This window comes from Nuphar pumila, chromosome 17, assembly GCF_984573655.1.
Source record: "Nuphar pumila chromosome 17, dmNupPumi1.hap1.1, whole genome shotgun sequence".
Classification (NCBI taxonomy): Eukaryota; Viridiplantae; Streptophyta; class Magnoliopsida; order Nymphaeales; family Nymphaeaceae; genus Nuphar; species Nuphar pumila.
Window position 1 is genome coordinate 21,125,846 of NC_143265.1, and position 19,443 is coordinate 21,145,288.

The following is a 19,443-nucleotide window of genomic DNA, read 5'->3' on the forward strand; positions in this document are numbered from 1 at the left end:
TTCATGTAGACATACGATCTCCTTGACATACAAGTCGACCAAACTCTAAAGTGATTGATTAAACCAAATGGGCAGACTTGGTAAGTCTGTCAACTATAACCTGAATCACATTATGTTCTTTTCAAGTTTTTGGTAGTGCAACCACAAAATCCATGGTAATTTCTTTTTACTTTTATAATGAAATCTCTATCCTCTGCATTACTCTACCAGGTCTCTGATGCTTGATCTTAATTTGTTGACAGGTTAAACATTTTGGGGCATACATTGCAATCTCCTACTTCATATCGTTCCACTGTAGATTTTTGAACATCTTTGTGCTCTCTAGATGAATGATGTACTTGGTCTTATGAGCTTCATCCAATATTTTTTTCTTTAATTTTGAGTCATTTGACACCCAAAGTCTTTTTTTCATCCAAATACTTTCATCTTTCTTAAGACGAAACAAGGTATCTACAAGTTCGGCTCATGCTTTTAGCTTTTCATATTGAGTATCCTCTTTCTATTTTGCATTAATCGTCATGAGGACCTTAAGTTAAATGATCAAACTGGATAGCTAAATCATATCATAGTCCCCTATGCAGGGTTTCCAGTTAACAAAATCCTCAACTAATTTTCACCTCTTTTCTACGAGGCTAGCCAAGACGCCAGCACTCTTGCAGCTAAGAGCATCAACCATGACATTCACCTTTCTTTGATGATAGGAGGTGGTGAATTCATGGTCCTCAATAAATTTCAACCAACATTGTTGCCTCATATTCAACTCTTTTTGGGAGAACAAATATTTTAGGCTCTATTGATTAGTCATTACCTTGAACTATTTTCCATACAAGTAGTGTCACCAGATCTTCAATGCAAACATCACTGCTACTAGTTCCAGATCATTGGTGAGATAATTTTTTTTATGAATCTTTAGTTGACGCGATGCATAAGCAATGACCTTTCTATGTTGCATCAACACATAATCCAACCCTGTTTTTGAGGCATCAATATATACTACAAAATCTCTATGTCCAGATGGTAAGGTCAAAATATGTGTGGTTGTTAGCTTCTCCTTTAGAATATAAAAATTCTCCTCACATTTGTCATTTTATTCAAATTCAACTCCCTTTTTTAGAAGTTTGGTCAATGGTGAGGCAACTCTTGAGAAATCTTGGATAAATCATCGATAATAACCTACTAATCTAAAGAAACTCCTAAAACCACCAATATTCATTGGTTGCTTTCAATTTAGCATGCCTTCCTCCTATAAGAATCTGATTATGAAATAATATCAAGAATTATATCTTTACCTAGTGAAGATTATTAAGAAAAAAATTATTTACCTTTGCAGGATCCACAGTTATGCCATCCTTCGAGATTATATGGCCTATAAACATAACTTCCTCAAGCCAAAATTCACACTTTGAAAATTTTACATATAGATGATGTTCCCTAAGTATTTCCAAAACAATCCTCAAATATTCTCGGTGTTGCTCTATACTTTCGGAGTAGATCAAGACATCATTTATAAAGACAATAATGAATGTATCTAGGTAGAGTAAAAAAATTTGATTCATGAGGTTTATGAATACAGCTGGTGCATTAGTGAGTCTGAAAGGCATTACTATGAACTCATAATGCCCATATCTTATCTGAAAGGCTATCTTTGAAATATCATTGTCTTTAATTATGAGTTGATAGTACCCTGATCTAACATCGACCTTCGAGAACACCTTAGTCTTTTACAATCGATCAAACAAATCCTTTATACAGGCCAAGGGATATTTATTTTTTATAGTAGCTTGGTTAAGCATTTTGTAATCGATGCATAGTCTCATCGATCCATTATTCTTCATGAATAACACTGGTGCATCCCATGGTGATACACTCGATCGAATGAATCCTCGCTCTATCGGCCTTTGAAGTTGCTTCTTTAGTTTTTTGAGCTTTGCTAGTGCCATTCAGTATGATGCCTTAAAAATTGGTACAATTTTAGGTAACAACTCGATACAAAATTCTACATCGCGATGTGGAGGTAATCTTGACAATTCATCCGAAAATACTTCTAAAAAGTCTTGTACTATCTCCAACTCCTCAATCAGCACAATCTTTGGCTCTACCAAAATAACACTGACTAGGAAGGCAATACATCCCTTCTTGAGATACTTTTGAGCCTTCACCTAGAGATAACCCGATCCTTTAGAGCGGGTCTGGAAAGTCTAAACACTACTCTTGGAACTTCGGGTTAAAATAATTCAATCTTCTCTTCTCGGCATAAGACATTAGTATGATATTCATATAATCAATCTATTCTCAATATGACATCAAATTCGGTCATATAGAAAAGGATTACATTCACAGGCAAATGTTGCCCATCTTGTTCTATGTCTATGTCAGTTATATATGATGCACACACAGATCTTGAACCAAAAAATTTTTGAAAATAAAATAATGTATTGCACCACAGTAAAATAAAACGAGTATTGCTAGACCAGAGACTAGCACAATACCTTGTACTAAGTCACCTTTAGTCAAGGGTGCCATGGATGAGATCACTTACACTTCGTGTAAACCTCATTTGGCAGTTGTTGTTGTGGTCGAGCATCTCCTTGAAACTTATGCCTTTTGGCAGGGTGGTAAACTTCTTTCCATCAGATTTTTTCTTCGTTCAGCTCTTCTGACTTCGAGATTGATATTCAAATTTGGTAGAATGGTTCTTTTGTGACTCTATCCAATCACCATCCAGTAGTGTAGCAGCTTTAATTACCTCATCAAGTGACTTGGGTTTACAGGTGTAGACTTAAGTCCTCTGGCAAATTTTCTTGCCCGTTCTTCTTTTGTTGTGTAAACATTGGGGCAATATCGTTCCAGGCTTTTGAATCTGGTGATGTACTTAGCTAGAAAAGATCCACCCAGTTGTAAGTCCAAGAACTCTTGCATCTTTTAGCTCTTTTCTTGCTTTAGAAAATAAGCCGTGTAGAAAACTTCTATAAACTTTTCCCAAGTAATAAGTCCACTTTGGAACTTGACTATATAAATAGTTGTCCACCAACGTTCAACATGGTCCTTCAACCGATATGTTTTAAAATTGACTTTTTGGTTATCAAAAACTTTTAATACTCAAAATTTTTTCTTGATCTCTTATACCCAACTTTCGATGACTTTTGGGTCCGAACATCCAATGAATATGAGACGGTTCTTGTCCATGAACCGATTGTAGGTGATCACATTACCTGGATTCATTTGATCTTAGGTAATCTGTTGTAGGTTGCCTCTCATGGCTCTCATAGTTTCTGCCTGTTGACCTATGACACCCGCTAAGTTGTTTAGGGTGTCCATGATATCATTGCATCTGCCTTGCAAAAGCCATCTATATGAACAAAAAATTGAATAAGTGTGTGATGTCACAACACATATTCGAAGTAACAAGTAAAGCTAGGGAGAATTCATAAAGATGAAGCATATATTATAACTATCTTTATATATCCAATAATAACAACAATTCAAAAACCTAGCATTGCTGGTTGATATTAACAGAAGGACACCTATCTAGTAGGAGTTCATTATTCTGACAAAACAAAAACTCTTATTTTCCTCCTACGAGTGTTTCGAGAATGGTTTCAGATATTTTCTCTTTTTTTTTTGTGCATCTTGGTTTGCACAAAGTATAGGAGAATGGAGACAAAGTGTATACAGGTGATACTGGTATATAGATCGACAAATTTGAAGGGTAGAATGGTGAAGTTGGATCATATATCGGTGAAGCTAGATTATAGGCAGGCGAAGCCAGAGTATAAATGAGTGATGCTGGAGCATTTGTGGGCTCTTTGTGATTTGTCATGCCTATTAATGAGTTCGAAGAAATTATTTCTATCATCTTAGGTGAATCCAGGGGCTCATTAGTATATGAAGCCTCATCAGAGAGGTCTTGTGCTGCCAGTTGTCTTCTGTTATACCCTTGTTTGAGATGACATTCATCGATGGAATGACTCATCTCCCTGCACAAGACACAATCTTTCAGCTCTAGAGGACAAATTTGTCCAGTATGCATCTGGTGACATTAGTGGCATAATGCCGAGTTACCCAACCCCTCTAGGTTGGTGTTTTTGTGATTCACATGTTGGATCAAAAGTTCCATCTTCTAAAGGGTCATGTGTAGCTCCACAACCTTTATCAGATATTTGAGTGCCTCGACTATTTCATGGTGTGACATCTACTCAAAGGAATGCTCAGTATTCCTACATTATTCTAAGTTCTGTAATATAATATATTATCTTAGATAAATAAATACTCATAATTTAAAATATATTTACAGCACGATATCGGGTGCAAGATAGGACTTGAACTAGTACTTCTATTTCTATACTCTGATACCAGAATTGTAATGCCCCAAAATTTCTAACTTGAAAAATTTTTAAAAAAAATAAAAATTTTCTATGTTGGTCTAAAACGAGGTCTAGAGCACAACATAAATTGTTTGATTGACCTAAGTTAGCAAACCTTGGGTGGGTTATAGGTGTGGTGTGAACCACGTAGGTTTAGATCCAACTTCTGCCATAGGGCTTTGAACCAGATCTAACAATAAAGATTCTTTTTTGAATCTATTTTCTAAACAAATCAGAGTAATTTTAAATGCTTATAAATAAAATAGGGATAATTCAAGCAAAAATTGATGCATTCCAAAATAAAAGTGATGAAAGGTTTATACAAAACAAAATATCAAAATTAGAGCCAAGATGTCATGGTCCATCATCCTTGTCTTGCATCCTAGCCCGCGTTGTTCAACAAGTCATTCCTTACCTGTATTCCCTTTAAGGGGTCAGACTCATGAAAGCCTCACTGGTATATACACAAAAAATGCAAAGAACTATGTAATATTAAAACATATATCAAATTTCATACATTCATGGAAATTATCAGCTATGGAATAAAAAACCATGTAACATGTATACTTGTCTATCTAATATGTTCATGCATGTTTTCAACACAAAATTGTGTTATTAGCAAGATCTTTGTTTCTGTTGAATTGAAAGCTCCCTCAGGTACGTCGGGGATGCATATACAACATAACATAATAGAATACTTTGGATGTTTATTATGCTATTGTATTTTATTGCCCGAAGGTCTAACTGCCCGAGAGCCCAAGTGGGTCGCCAGTGGCCATAAGATATCTCGCTCTTGATGCTAACAAGAATTAGGATGCATCATGTACTAACTGCAGTAGTTGGAGACCTATCACATATGACACATCGATAACCTCAGCCTCCTAACTTGCGAGTGACTAAAGACCAATTGAGACGCCTTGGTCTCATAAAAATATCAAAAAGATAGATGAACATATAATGTGTCACTCAAAGTTTGTACTGCCTACCCTCTTCAAGGTAGCAAATGGTCATAATGGGTTTTGAGGGTTGTTGATCTCATAACCCATCTGAGATTGCTATGGTGGCTTGAACCATTTGAGCATCTCTCTCATGAAGGCAAATCAATATTTATTTATGTGCATATTTATCATTTATAGTATACATCCTTTGCACTTGTAGGGTCTTTCATACCCTGTGCCCATTACAGAACTAACACTCGTACACACATGCCTTATAATATGAAAATAAGTGCATGACACACCCCAATTATCAGTTAGTTTCCCCAAACCTCAAGCTCCCACATGAAAAACAATAGTTTATGTATATTATCAAAGGTAATCCCCTCATTTCATTATGCACACCAATTTAGAATTTCCAGTATTAATACACTCATGTTTGGAAACCAACAAGATATCATACGTAATCATACCCCTAGTTAAACAACTTGTTTCTGGATTCAAACCATCTTAAACACACAACCAGGGTCAAAAGATGAGTATTTTCAACTTAGGAGTCGATCCACAAAGTTTTGAGGTTGACTATTTAGAAACAGGGCTGACTCTTAATTCAGAGGATCGACTCCAAATACAATGAGTTGATTTATGATACTTATTGTTGACTCAAAATACAAAGAGTCGACTCAAAAGTCAAATGGGTGATTTATGATAATGAGGGTCAACTCAAAATATGGAGTCAACCCAAAAGGCAAATGGGTGATTTATAATTCTGAGGGTCGACTCAAAATATGAAGAGTTGACTCAAAAGGCAAAGGGGTGATTTATAACACTCAGGGTACACTCAAAAGGCAAATGAGTGATTTATAAAAGGCAAAGGGGTGATTTATAATACTAAGAATTGACTCAAAATATGGCGAGTCAACTCAAAAAGACAAAGAGGTGATTTATAATATTGAGGGTCTACTCAAAATATGGTGAGTCGACTCAAAAGGCAAAGGGGTAATACATGTTTGAATTTTGTGTTTTGGATTTGGGTTGGATCCTAATTAGATCCAATCTAGGTCCAATTGAGTTTCAGTTTGGTTAGTTATTAGTTGGGATCTAGTTTTACTAACTAGGTCTCAATCTAGTAAGTCAAACTAGGTCCATAATATCCTTAAATAATTATGGAATTTCTACATAAATTCCTAAAAAGAAAATTTACCCATGTGACATTAAGTCAAAAGTTAATAACAAATATGCCCCTGAGTTAGTCAACAAAGGTGTGGATGACTAAGGTCATAAATGTCCCCATAGCTTTCTAAAAATAACTATTTTGCCCCCAAAACTTGTCGGGCACATCCCAAACTCATTTCAACTCTGTTTTCTTATGAAATAAAAACCATCTTTTCAAAATTTTGATATGAACGCAACCACATGCTTGAAAATTATAAAATAGACATCAAAATTTATTATATTTCACTTAAATGTTTTGAATATTACAATACAAATGTGATATACATGCTTGATTTTATAGGAATCGGCTCTTAGATCGTCCGATTCTCACACACAACTAGTTTTTTATAAGATTTAAAATTCAACGGTCTATAACTTTTAAAAATATTCAATGCTTAAAAAAAAACATCATCCAAGTGTCATTTTCAGGTAAATAGATTATGTCAAACACATCTGGGCTGGTGGTCAAACTCAAAAGTGGTTAGGCAATGTGTGTGTGTGTGTGTGTATATATATATATATATATATATATATATATATATATATATATATATTGTAACACCCCAATTTTTATAACCCAAAAATGGTGATTTTTTTAAATACCTTTAAATATTTTAAATATAACAACAGAAAAACTCATAGGGTCTAAATGTTGGCATGCTACTTCTCTTATTCATGCATAACCATACGATTGTGGGAACTTAAAATAAATAGATTTCATCATGCATAAAATAAATCAATGTCCATAATCATGAAAAATATTAATTAAATTGTCTATTGCCATAAAAATCAAATAATAATTCAGAGTCTTAAAATCTTGTAAATGCGAAGAAAAGGTAGACTCAGTTCTTGTCGCAACCTTCCGCCTTCACATGTAAGTTATTCCTCATTACCTGAAAATTGTTAAACCATATACGGTCAGACAAAACATGTCTCAATAGAGTGAAATATTCTAAGCTTTGAAGGCAAAAATTTAAAGCCCAAATTTTAATAGAAATTTCATAGTTTAACATTTAAAATTAACTGAAACAATTACATCACTAATTTTGCATGTTTAAAATTTATAATTTTAACAAAAGAGCATTAATTCATACATTTAATAAATAAAATGCATGAGCAGTTAATATGCATGACTTACCATATGCAGAAGCCCTTCAATGCGTGCACATATTATTATCTTTAATTATAAAATGATGCATCTAATGCCTAACTAATGCACATACATCTTAAGTTATTACTTCTTAGCCCTGTTAATACGACACATGCTTATATTCCCAAATTAGAACTATAGCTCAGACAATGTTTTACATAAGGGGTGTCTTTAGCCTGGTCAGGCCCATTCATCAGGACAGGGTGGGAGACTTTAATACAAGAGAGATTCTCAACACCTTTTAACCCGATGCACCAGTTTTTCTCATGAGTACCTTGCCCTCTGTGCTGCAGTCTAATGCAGATGTTTTTCCATAAAATCATGGAAAGAGAGGAGCAACCTTCCGTACTTGAATCATACTTTCTCCATAAAGTTTTGTACCACCTGCTACTCTCCTAACAAGTGTCTTGTGTTTTAATGTCACATGATTACTTGATTACATACATATTTTTCATGCATCATCAAAACTTGAGTCACTTTATGGGCAATGGATGTATTCTTATAAAGCATTGGAATATTCACTTAATCATACTTGTAACATAAACGTGATCATATGCCTAAATGAAAATCTTACTCATTTTCATGCTTCAGTTAGCACATATGCATGTACATGACCAATACAATAAAAAACATGAATTTAAGCACCCACATTATTGAAATATTTATATCATCATCATCATAAGATGAGCATACATGAAACCAATACAATATTCAAAATGTAAACATAAACTTGCATTCATTAGACCCTTTGATCCTTTATCTTAATATGTAGGCTTTATTAGGCATCATGCCTAACCATTTATTAGCAATTCATGTCTTAGGCATACTTCTGCATAACATCAAACCTACATACATATCCACATAATACATGATATTCAAAATGAATAAATTTGCATGAAAAACATGTGAACAATGCATATGTCGACCTTCGATCAAAAGATCGGTCTTGATTAGCAAAATCTTTAACTTTGTCTGACTGTTACAGAGTTCATAAAAAAATTTATGTTCAACGAACAAAGCTAATATTTTCACAGTATGTATAAAATTTTGTAAGCTTTTCGTAACCGCAAACTGTTCATGAAAATTTTTTCGTATGAGGGAGTTATGAAAGTTTTACCATAAATATGTCATATTTTGTTCCGACTGTCATAGGGTTGTGCTCAATCTATGAATAGAGCCCAAAATTTTACAGTAGATGTAAAATTTTATTAGATTTCTAATGTAATAAACTGTTCATCAAAATTCCTTCATAAGAGGGAGATACAAACATTTTACTAGTCGAAGGTCTGGCCGAAAAACTGTAATTTCAGGTCTATGCATTCGGGTCTGGCCAAACTGGGCCACTTGAATTCATATACCCATAATTTTATCGTATATTTTAAAATAAAAATTATAATAACATACACAGGTAGATCTGACATATTCTATTTGAGATAAGTTATATTTTTGCTCAGCCCTTTGGCCGAAAAAATATGCCCATTTTGCATATGCTTTATTTTCTCAAAAATAATTTCGGCAAAATACACAATAAGTTAACTAAAACACGTAATATACATGAAATAAAAATATACAAAAATCATAGAATATCTACCTAATCATAATCTATCAAAAATCATCAAATATTTCATGAATCTAACCACGAAATCTACATTATTTTTAAATTTACCGATTTTTTTTTCTGAAAAAACCCAATATTGCCAAAATCATAATATCTCAAAATTTCAACCATAGAAATTCACAAAAATTTTATAGATGGTCTACAACAACATATCCTACCAATACAAATCAATACTTGCAAGAAAATCATAACATAATTCAAGTATTTACAAATTTTATAGATTTCTTTTATGAGAAATCAGTTTTTTTTATGAAAAATCTGATTTCAAAGAGGGTTTTCTTTTAAGAAAAATATTTTTTTTCATGGATCTTTAGATATGAGTCAAACCCATAGTTAGAAGGGTCTGATCATGGTCTAAACTCATAAAAAATCATTGGAATTCATGCCAAGAATTTCATTCTTGCAAGAAAAGCATAAATCACCTACCTCTTGTCGCAAAAATGTTTTTTGTAGGATCCGATGGTTCTTTTTGCATGATCTGACCGATCCACACCTTCTACCAGCTAGAGAAGGGCCTTAGACACCCTTTGGAATTACATGAAGGCCTTTCTTGAACCTAAGAAAGAAGAAGAAAAGCCCTAAGGGGCGTGAGAAAGAGAGAAAGAAAGAAGAAAAAACTAACATTATTAATCCTTCTCATGAGGGTCTCTATTTATAAATGGGCTTAGACAAGAGTCCCATATCTAATATAAGAAGTTAATATTTATTAATTTTTTTTATTAATAAAATAAAAATAAATAAATTATGAAATCTAATTAATTAAATTTTAAAATTACTTAAGCTATAAAAGAAAAGTAGGGACTTTTTACCCTGTCTTGGGCTCTAGTGACATGGTAACCTTCCGGGAGGTCTACAAACCCAAAGACTGATCAAAATTGGATATTTAAATAGTCAATTTGATAGCCCTTGAAACATAAATAGTCATGGTGGTCTTAGATTTAATCTTGTGTATACAGATTGACAAAAAAATTTAGTCGATATCAAAAAATATTAATTTTTGACTTATAATTAGGCATGAACTTTAGTCGATACCAATTTGGGCATGTAAATAGTTGATTTTGATGCCCTCAAAATCAGAAACGTCAAGTTCAACTCTGATTTAATAGATGAGTCACTGATCGACTAAATTTTTTTTGGTCAAAACAATAATAATATTTTTTTCGGAGCGTCCAACTCTATGGTCAAATCCAATGATATATGATTCAAGATATCCTGAGTTATATCACATATAATCTATCCTTTAATTGATCTAAATGTTATGGATTATATTCAACTTAATTGAGTTTTATTTAAATATCATTAGTTAAATCTTCTGGCTAATTTATATTTTTAAGTTTCTTTCTTGTAAAAATTATTATTTATTTATTAAAAATACCTTAAAGAATTACATGTATGACTTTTGAATTAAATTAAAAATCATAGATTTAATTTCAGCAAAAATATAATTTATGATATTTTTTTTCAACCTTAATTTAACACTAAGTCGTAATTTAGGTTTGAATCAAACTCAAATATAATCATAACATTTTAGACATATTTATTAAATTCGAATTCAATTCCAAAATCCATAATTGAAAAATATGCAAACCATTTACTTTCTTATTTAGTCTACATATTTTAGTTTTTTCAATTATTCTTAAAATAATCTTCATAACTTGAGACAAAGGTTTATAATTAATCGAAATAAAAAAAATCAAGAAAATCAAGGATGTCAAGAATATCAAGAAAACCAAAAAATTCACGATTATAGTCATGAATACACCAATAATTCATCATTTATTCATTTTAATTATAAAAAAAATCTTGGGTTTTACACACACACATACACACACACACATATATATATATATATATATAGAGAGAGAGAGAGAGAGAGAGGTAGCTGCGCAGTTACGAGCACAACTTCCCTGGCCATTTACAGCTGAGAATAATGGACGGCCAGTGAAAAAACCATGAAAAAACTTTCTGAAAAACAAGTGTCTTTTTTTTTTTTAGAATTAGTGATGCTTTCTTAGCGTTTCTAAAACACTTAAAGGATCCAGCTGACATCTTTTTGAAAAGCACCGGTAATCAGGGGCAAAGCCAAAAATCTAAGCTAGGTTGGGCACAAATACACAGTAAAAATAAAAATAATTTCTAAATCAATAAACTATACAAGCAAGTGCAAAAAAAATAGATCTAGAGATTGGTTCCAACCTTTGATATTGTGCATGATCCCATTTTTCCGTTTTGATCCAATTTAGATCTAGAGAGTTGCACCAATTATTTAGGATTTGGACCCTGAACCTATACATCCGACCATATATTGCCTAGATTTTCGCATAAAAAAGTCCAACCATTGTACCGAGATCACGTCCATGGTGCAGCAAAAATAAGTCAGTTGCCACGAAATTGGGGGTTCCAGATCTGGATCCGACAACTTTCTATGTTTCTATGTTCCAACCAAGGGGGTTGTTCTAGGGATGTAAACAGTTTGGATTTGGAAAAGATGTAGCCAATACCAGATACGATTAGATGGATTTGAATTCAGATTTGGATACAGACGGTGAAAAGCTCATACCATATCCTGTCTTTTACATGTAATGGGATTCAGATTTCCATCAAATCTGGATATTTGTCAGATTTAGTAGAAAAAAAGTCATAACCAAATCCGCATCCGATTATAAGCAAATTTGGCTTATCAAATCCTACCAAACAAAGTAGTCAGTTGTGCAAAATTTGATCCATTGACATCCCTAATCGGTTCCACCCATTTTTGGTCAAACTTGATCCATGTAAGGATCTGGATCCAAACTCTAGTGTCTACTTTTTTAGTAGAGATTGCTTAAGAAAGGATCCTATCCTACGACATATGATGTCGCACAATCCCATGTCGATCCTGGCCGTCCAATTGATGCATCTGGACGGCTAGAGTTAGATCCACGTCCGGGTAGCGTTGACTCATCTGAAGCGCTAATTGGACGGCTAGGATCAGTATAGCATGGATTTCCATCATATGTTACATGATGAGATCCGGCCTTTTGCCAAGAGGAGTTGTGTTCATATGATGCCGAGAAGCAAAGTGTTCCCAAGGATGGCTGCCTTCACGGATTTGGGTATTCGACGAACGGATTCCGGCGCTGGAAAAATGCCAGAATCCGTGGAGTAGGTAACTTTGGCGAGTGATTTACGGTAGGCAGTTTTCAATTTCCGGCTAGAATTGTCGATGGTTATTAAAGTATTTGCATTGCTTCATAATCTCGTTAGTCATCGAAGATTTTGGTTAACATACTCTCATCGTGCCCACTTTCATGGCGTTGCCTAGAGTCCAAGTCCTGAAGGAGTTGATGACTAAGTGTTTGTTCTAATTCCTGAGAGAGTTGGTCCGCAATCTTCTGATGAAACTCTGCTTAAAGATGCATGCCATATGCTTGATGGAACACCTCAGAGGTAAGCACTTCACCTGTTTGATTCAATTCCACAAAGGGATCGTGAAACCATGAATATTGTTATCATTAGATTAGCAAAACAAGGGCACGCCGAAGAAGTCTTGCTGTTATTTGGCCTTATGCATGAGTTTGGTTAGGGATTAGGCATGGAGAGGGTCAGGACTCGGGGCCATCGGGCTTAATGGGTCACTAGTTCCCACCCTGACCCAAACCCAGTCGGGTCATGGTGGGCACTACCATTGGCCTTCTGCAGTTAGGGTAGGCACTGCTGAGTGTCAGGGTGGGTCCTACCCTGACCATACCCCTTTGGGGTTTAAGCAGGTCAGGGTGGGCACTTGCCCACCCTCCTCTTAACGTGGCTCCGCCCCTGCCAGTAATGGTCAAAAAATGTGTTTTCAGAATTTTTTGTGCTTACCGTCCATCAAGGCCATGATGGACAGCCAGCAAACTTGAACTGATAGCTGCGCACCTAAGGATCCAGTTACCACTTTTTCTATATATATAAACAAAACTAGATGTGAGAACAACCTGCTGAAGTTCAGGCAGTTGGGCTCCAACCATTTACGGCGTGCTTGCTGAAATCCGTATCGTTCGTGGCCCACCAACTATGTCAAATGTGAGTACCACGCACGACAATCAGTCTTCCCAAATTGGTTTTAAACCAGTTGATCTTAGTTCGTCATTTCTCATTATTAAAAGTATTTTTTTTATGATGAAGAACCCTCACCGAAGCGAGGGAAAAGCCCTGGTGGGAGCGACCACCTTGCCTAAAATGGCCACCTCTGAAAGTAAAAAGATTTTTGGGATGGCTAGCTTTAAACGGTTAAACACTTGTTTTCCAAGTTTAGTTTACCAGATTTTAATGTATATTGACATCAACATAAAGCCGTACTTAGATGTTTTCTTATTGGTCCTTAGCTGTTGAATGGGCCCCACAGGTCCATTGGTTCAGTTTTCAAAGGCAAAACCATGATGCTGGCTTGTGGTGCTTGTCACGGCAATTGCTTCTATGCGCCTCTGTCAAAGGTTCTAGGACTCATTGGGCCTATATAATAATAATGCCACCCCTTACCAAGATGAAAGTTGTACCAAGAGTGCAGGTGCAAGAGGAAGAAGCATTAACCAACCGCTTTCTATTCCTCATTGCACCTTCTTCTTCACACAATGGCTAAGGTCTTGGCTTCATTCTGCAGGGTTTCATTGGTGGTCATGTTGGTTGCCATCATAGTTGCATCTTCTGTGTCTGCAAAAGGGAATAGTACTAGAACGTTTGCTGAAGCATCATGTGCAAGCCCACCCTCTCAACCCAGCTCTGCAACATCAAGCCAAAGTCCACCAAACAAGGCTGCCGCCATCGCGGTCTCCGCCTTTGTTCCTTACCCCATTGTGGCTGCAATCTCTTCTTTCTTGGGCTCAGTTCTCTTCTTTTAAATTGCGTTTGACATGGGGGAGCATTCTTTGGTCTCTTTGTGTGGCTTGTGTTAATTATTGTCAGTTGTGAGTTGCATTCTTATGCATATGTTATGTTGTATTTAGTCTTTGTAGATTGTGTCTGTATTTTCATTTGATATTTGATTGCATTATTTTGATTTTTTGGTGTATTAATAATGGCGTTCTTTTTTTTTTTTTTTGAAAAGGATGTATCAATAATGGTGTTGTGATATGTGTATGTGCTACCCACTGCCATTCTATTGCATTATTATAGTAGAGACTGTTGTGAACATGCCTTCTTCTTTTGTAGATGCTTTTACATGTATGGATCAATCTGCCTAATGAGTCAATGATCAAATTGCTAAAACTGCCAACGGGGGCTCCGCTTGTTTGGCAGGAGCAGTTAGTGCACGTCACCTTGTGTTGGGATATTGCAAGTTCAAATCCCAATGTATAACTGGTAGGGGTCTGCCTAACCCCAGCTTTCTCTGTCAAAAAAAAATGCTAAAACTATCTAAAAAGGAATTGTTCAGCATACCTGATCCATAAGGCTATCATTGGGCTGAGTTTAGGTTTTGGTCAAATCTATCTTGGTTGTGCATCTGATTTCGATCTGGATCCGAATAATTGGATATGGACATTTAGACAAACACAACATTTTCAGGACAGATTTAGCTCAATCCAATTAATACTCTGGCCAAGCTTGAGGTTTGATTTTTATGGGTATTCCTCCAAGAAAGCCAGCCTGAATATTATGAATATATTTTTAACTAAATTGGATTCTTTTTTGGTGATAGATATATCCGTTTTATGAGATGGCTTAGGATACTGATATGCTCGGTCTCGCATGGCCTGGATCCTATGCACACTGTTGGTTTGGGGTCGAACCGAGAGGCCTTATCAATACACCTTTATCTTTTGTGGTTGAGTTCCTTTTTTAATTGCAAAAAATAAATTATTAATATAAAAAAGACAGAAACTAGAAACAGTGTTGATGAGAAATCACCTCACAAAAACTAAAAAGGAAAAAGAAAGCACACTATAGAGATGAATAATGGTAACCTCATCAACAGACCAGAACCGAGCAGCCAGTTTGTACCCTATAGGCAAGGAGTTTAGATTTTCTTTTTTATTTTTTGGATTGGCTAAGGGGAAAACCCCTGATCACCAACTGCACATTAGCTAGCCTCCGGTTGGTAAAACCCTTGAGGTCCCCCGTGTCCACCAAAGAGTGCACCCTGCTTCGACCTTGTCAGAAGGGATGACACCTATTGGTTTTGAGCATGTGACGTCTCCCATAGATGAACAGTCTTTGCTTGACCACTTACTACCCAGGCTTAGATCATTTAAAAACAAAATACAAAATATGCTTCATATTCCCACATTGGACTTGGCTCAATATATACTTGCATTCATTTCTAGTCATACATACCTCCAAGCTTGAAATGTCCACCACCTTCAATTAATTAACTAACGTGTTTACCCATTCATATAACATGTGTAGTTAGAATGACATGTCCACAACTTTCCCAAAGTCCAATCCCATGAGAATTGAGCCCTATCCAAATCCATGTTCCTTCTAAAAAAGGTGAACCATCTTTCTTTTCAACGTACATGTAGTGGGGGAGCCATGAATCTAAACTAGGTTTGCACAAAATGCATAGTAAAATTTTTAAAAATAATTACTAATAAATTATATTAACAATATGTTTTAAAAAATAATTATTATAAAACAGTCATTAATATAAACATGCTTAATGCTAATTGAAAAGAAAAATAGCACAAAAAAATCTGAAAACCCTAATTAAATGTTCATGAAATCTGAAAAAAATCTAAATCAATACCCTCAATCATAAAAAAAAATCATAGATCTATGCTAATTAATTTTTTTTTCACTTTGGTTGAAAATTTTCAAAACTTTAGGAGGGGTGCTTAATGCTAATTGAAATTTTTTCCACTTTGGTTGAAAATTTTCAAAACTTTAGGAAGGGTGATTAATGCTAATTGAAAAGAAAAATAACACAAAAGACCTTAAAACCCTAATTAAACGTTGATGAAATCTGAAAAAGATCTAAATCAACACCCTCAATCATAAAAAAAATCATAGATCTATGCTATATTGAAAATTTTCCCACTTGGGTTGAAAATTTTCAAAACTTTAAGAGGGCCTCGAGCCCCTCCTCGCCCCCTGGATCCACCCTTGGGTACATGTGAAGGGATTTTATATATCCATTGAAAATTTCCATGCTAACATCTATGATATAGCTGAAATTACCACTATACCAAATTCATCTAAGATTTTTCATGTGCACAATTTCTCCATCTCCAGAGAGAGAGAGAGAGCACCTTTGGCATGTGAACAATTTATCCATCTCCAGAGATGGAGAAATTTTGATATTGAAACTCAGTTTTTTCTTTCATTCAGAATAATTAGCAGAGCCATATATTTTTTTCTTACAATTTTTCCTATCATTTTCCCACTTCCAAACATACCCTAAACCAACCCTTTCTATTTTCCCACTAGAGTCAATGATCTCCATTTAAAATCCCGTTTCTCAGTCCAGACATTAAACCAGACATTCTCCAAACACTGTGACTCAAGATTGCCTGACAAAAGCATACTTGCATCTAAGAGCTATTTAAAGTGAAGAATGGCAAAGCTAAAAGGCCTCTCTTCAAACCAAGGGTCCTTTCAAAGATGAAATTAAATTTTCCTTTCATAGTTTTGGCCTTTCTCCTTATAATCTTTCAAGTAATTCATCCAGCTTTTTGAAAGATCCAACCATGGCTTTCTCCTAATCCATAACTAGCTAGGGCTGTCAATAGGTTAGATCTGAGGTCGGGTATTTGACAGATACAGATCTAGAATGTTGGGGTTGCCTCAAAATATAAAGACCCAAATCAATAAATATTCAGTCATGGCTGCACTTTTCGACCTGATCAGGTTCAAGTTGGGGAGACCCAGCCTGGCAAAAGATGACCCAGTCAAAAAAGTCAAATTCCCCATCCTCTTGCATGACATAAAGATCAGCTTTGACTGTGCTAACTCATCTTTGCTGGCAATACCAATAGAATGTATATATTAGATTTGATACATACCTTTTTCTTGTCGAAGCGGAAGCGTAAGAGGATCGTCTATGCTTGCTTTTTGCTCAACGGATGCGCGCCCTCACTTGGAGAGAACGACAGATCCACGATCCAAGTGCTCACTATGTTGATTCACCACAAAGACACATTGTCTTCTTCTTCTTATTTATTTTCATTATGTACAGATCTCTCTATTGAGATCTCTTTCTTAAACACGCAATGCACAGTCGCGTACACAGTCCTTTCTCTTTCTCTTTCTCTTAAGCACACAAAGGCCCAGCCATTGTGTCTTTCTATGTCTCACACTCTGTGTGATTTTTTTTCTGTGTGTTTCCCTTCTCTGCTATTTTCGCATATCAGGAATCCATCCCTAGAAAAGGGGACAATGGGCGGTTTTCAAACCGCCTCCTTCTCAAATGGTGAGCAGGGTCTGGATCTTGCCCATCATGGGCGGACCCGGTACCCAACCCAACATTCTCTCACTCGCACATGATGGAAAGAGATCTTAGAAGAAGGAACATCGAATGTGTTCATATGGTGAATAACATAGTGTATTCATACTGGCAAATGGATCGTGGGACCCGTGAGCTTAGGAAGTGGAGGCATATTATGTACCGGTTAGTGTAACATAATAGCCTAAACCTGCAAATAATAAGATAACACAAAGTATACCTGCACAAGTTAGGTAAGAAGATCACTGTGTCGTAGATCAAATACATTTTTCACATTCTAGCATACTGAATCCCTCTGCACATTTTATAGTGCTAAGCTATGCTAGACAAGGCCTTTCATTATGTCACATGTTTCATCATAAACTCGAACATCCCCAGGATGTGGTAAAATAAGTTAGCTTTTAACATGTGCATAATCTAAAAATGTCAAATGATCTTCCTTTCTAACTCTTATTCTTTGAATCAAGATAAGTTGCTTTCCCAGACATGTTCTTTTAGACCGAATTAGTCATGGCCTTAAGCAACATGCTAAAGTGGCAACACTCATCTTTCTCCTTAAAATAAGGTCAAAAGTCAATAAGGACACCAAATATATATATATATATATATATATATATATATATATATATATATATATATATATATATATATATATATATATATATCAAGGACTCACGCAATGAAGAAGCAGGGATCATTCTTCATTTTCTTTTGTGGTCGACTTATAGTTATGGTGTGACATACGTGGTATGACTCACGTATTACGGCAAGACTTTCTCACTCCAGTGAGTGTATGCATACACCATTAATTCTTTGCCGTACAGATCTTTATTAGTTCAGTTCCTCCCTGAGAAACTAACTTGAGTCCTTCAGGATGCACATTCCCATGCAATGTCTATTCAAGTCCTCAGATCTGGTCAACCAGGTTACCCTTGACATTTAAATAGCAAGGTCGGTCTCTCCATATAGTTAAATATACACGAGATCTCATCCTAACCCAGTTAGGGCGATGTATCTCATATACGTATATATGGTGAATATCATAACTCATTGTACTCCCACTCTTTTGAGTTACTATCACATGATATCCCCAAAATCTGACATGCTTCTTAATTCAGTAATCTTGGATTTTGTTACATTTCATCTCAGCCCACCCACAAGCAACGTCTGAGACGATAAATCTGTGTGAGAAGATTTATCTCAAACCTAGTAGCATACTCATATAGATGTGCAATATGCTATACAATGATCATAAAAAGAAATATAAATAACATTAGCATATCAAATCTTACAAATACCCATAGATTTTACATGTTTAACATAAGAATCTCTATTAATCAGCTTAGTAAAGGGACCTGCCACCATATCTTGGGTATTAACATATGCCAAAACAACCTTGCCTTTAGATACAATATCGCGCATATATTTGCATTTTGTGTCTATATGTTTGGTTCTATTATGAAACTTGGGATCCTTAACAAACGCATTTGCCATTTGATTATCACAGAATAAAGTTACTGGCCGTTTTGCTTCAGAAGTGAGTCCCAAATGTTTGATGAATCTTCTTAACCAAACATATTCCTGCACTGCGAATGAGACTGTAATAAATTCAGCTTCCATTGTGGACAAGGCTACACACGTCTGCTTGCTACACCAAGATATAACACCATTGTTCATCAAGAACACATAGTCAGGCGTAGACTTATGCTCATCAGGGTCCCCACCCCAATTTGCATCCGTACAACCTACCACATGCATGTTAT

General features: G+C 35.3%; 1 long non-coding RNA gene across 1 annotated transcript; it reads left to right on the forward strand.

Annotated features, from left to right (window-relative positions):
• The first annotated feature begins 12,324 nt into the window (after nucleotides 1-12,324).
• LOC149811780 (uncharacterized) lies at nucleotides 12,325-14,229 on the forward strand. The gene is made up of 3 exons (XR_016428449.1): nucleotides 12,325-12,453; nucleotides 12,587-12,711; nucleotides 13,904-14,229. It is a non-coding gene; the product is annotated as an uncharacterized LOC149811780 (long non-coding RNA).
• Nucleotides 14,230-19,443: the final 5,214 nt, after the last annotated feature.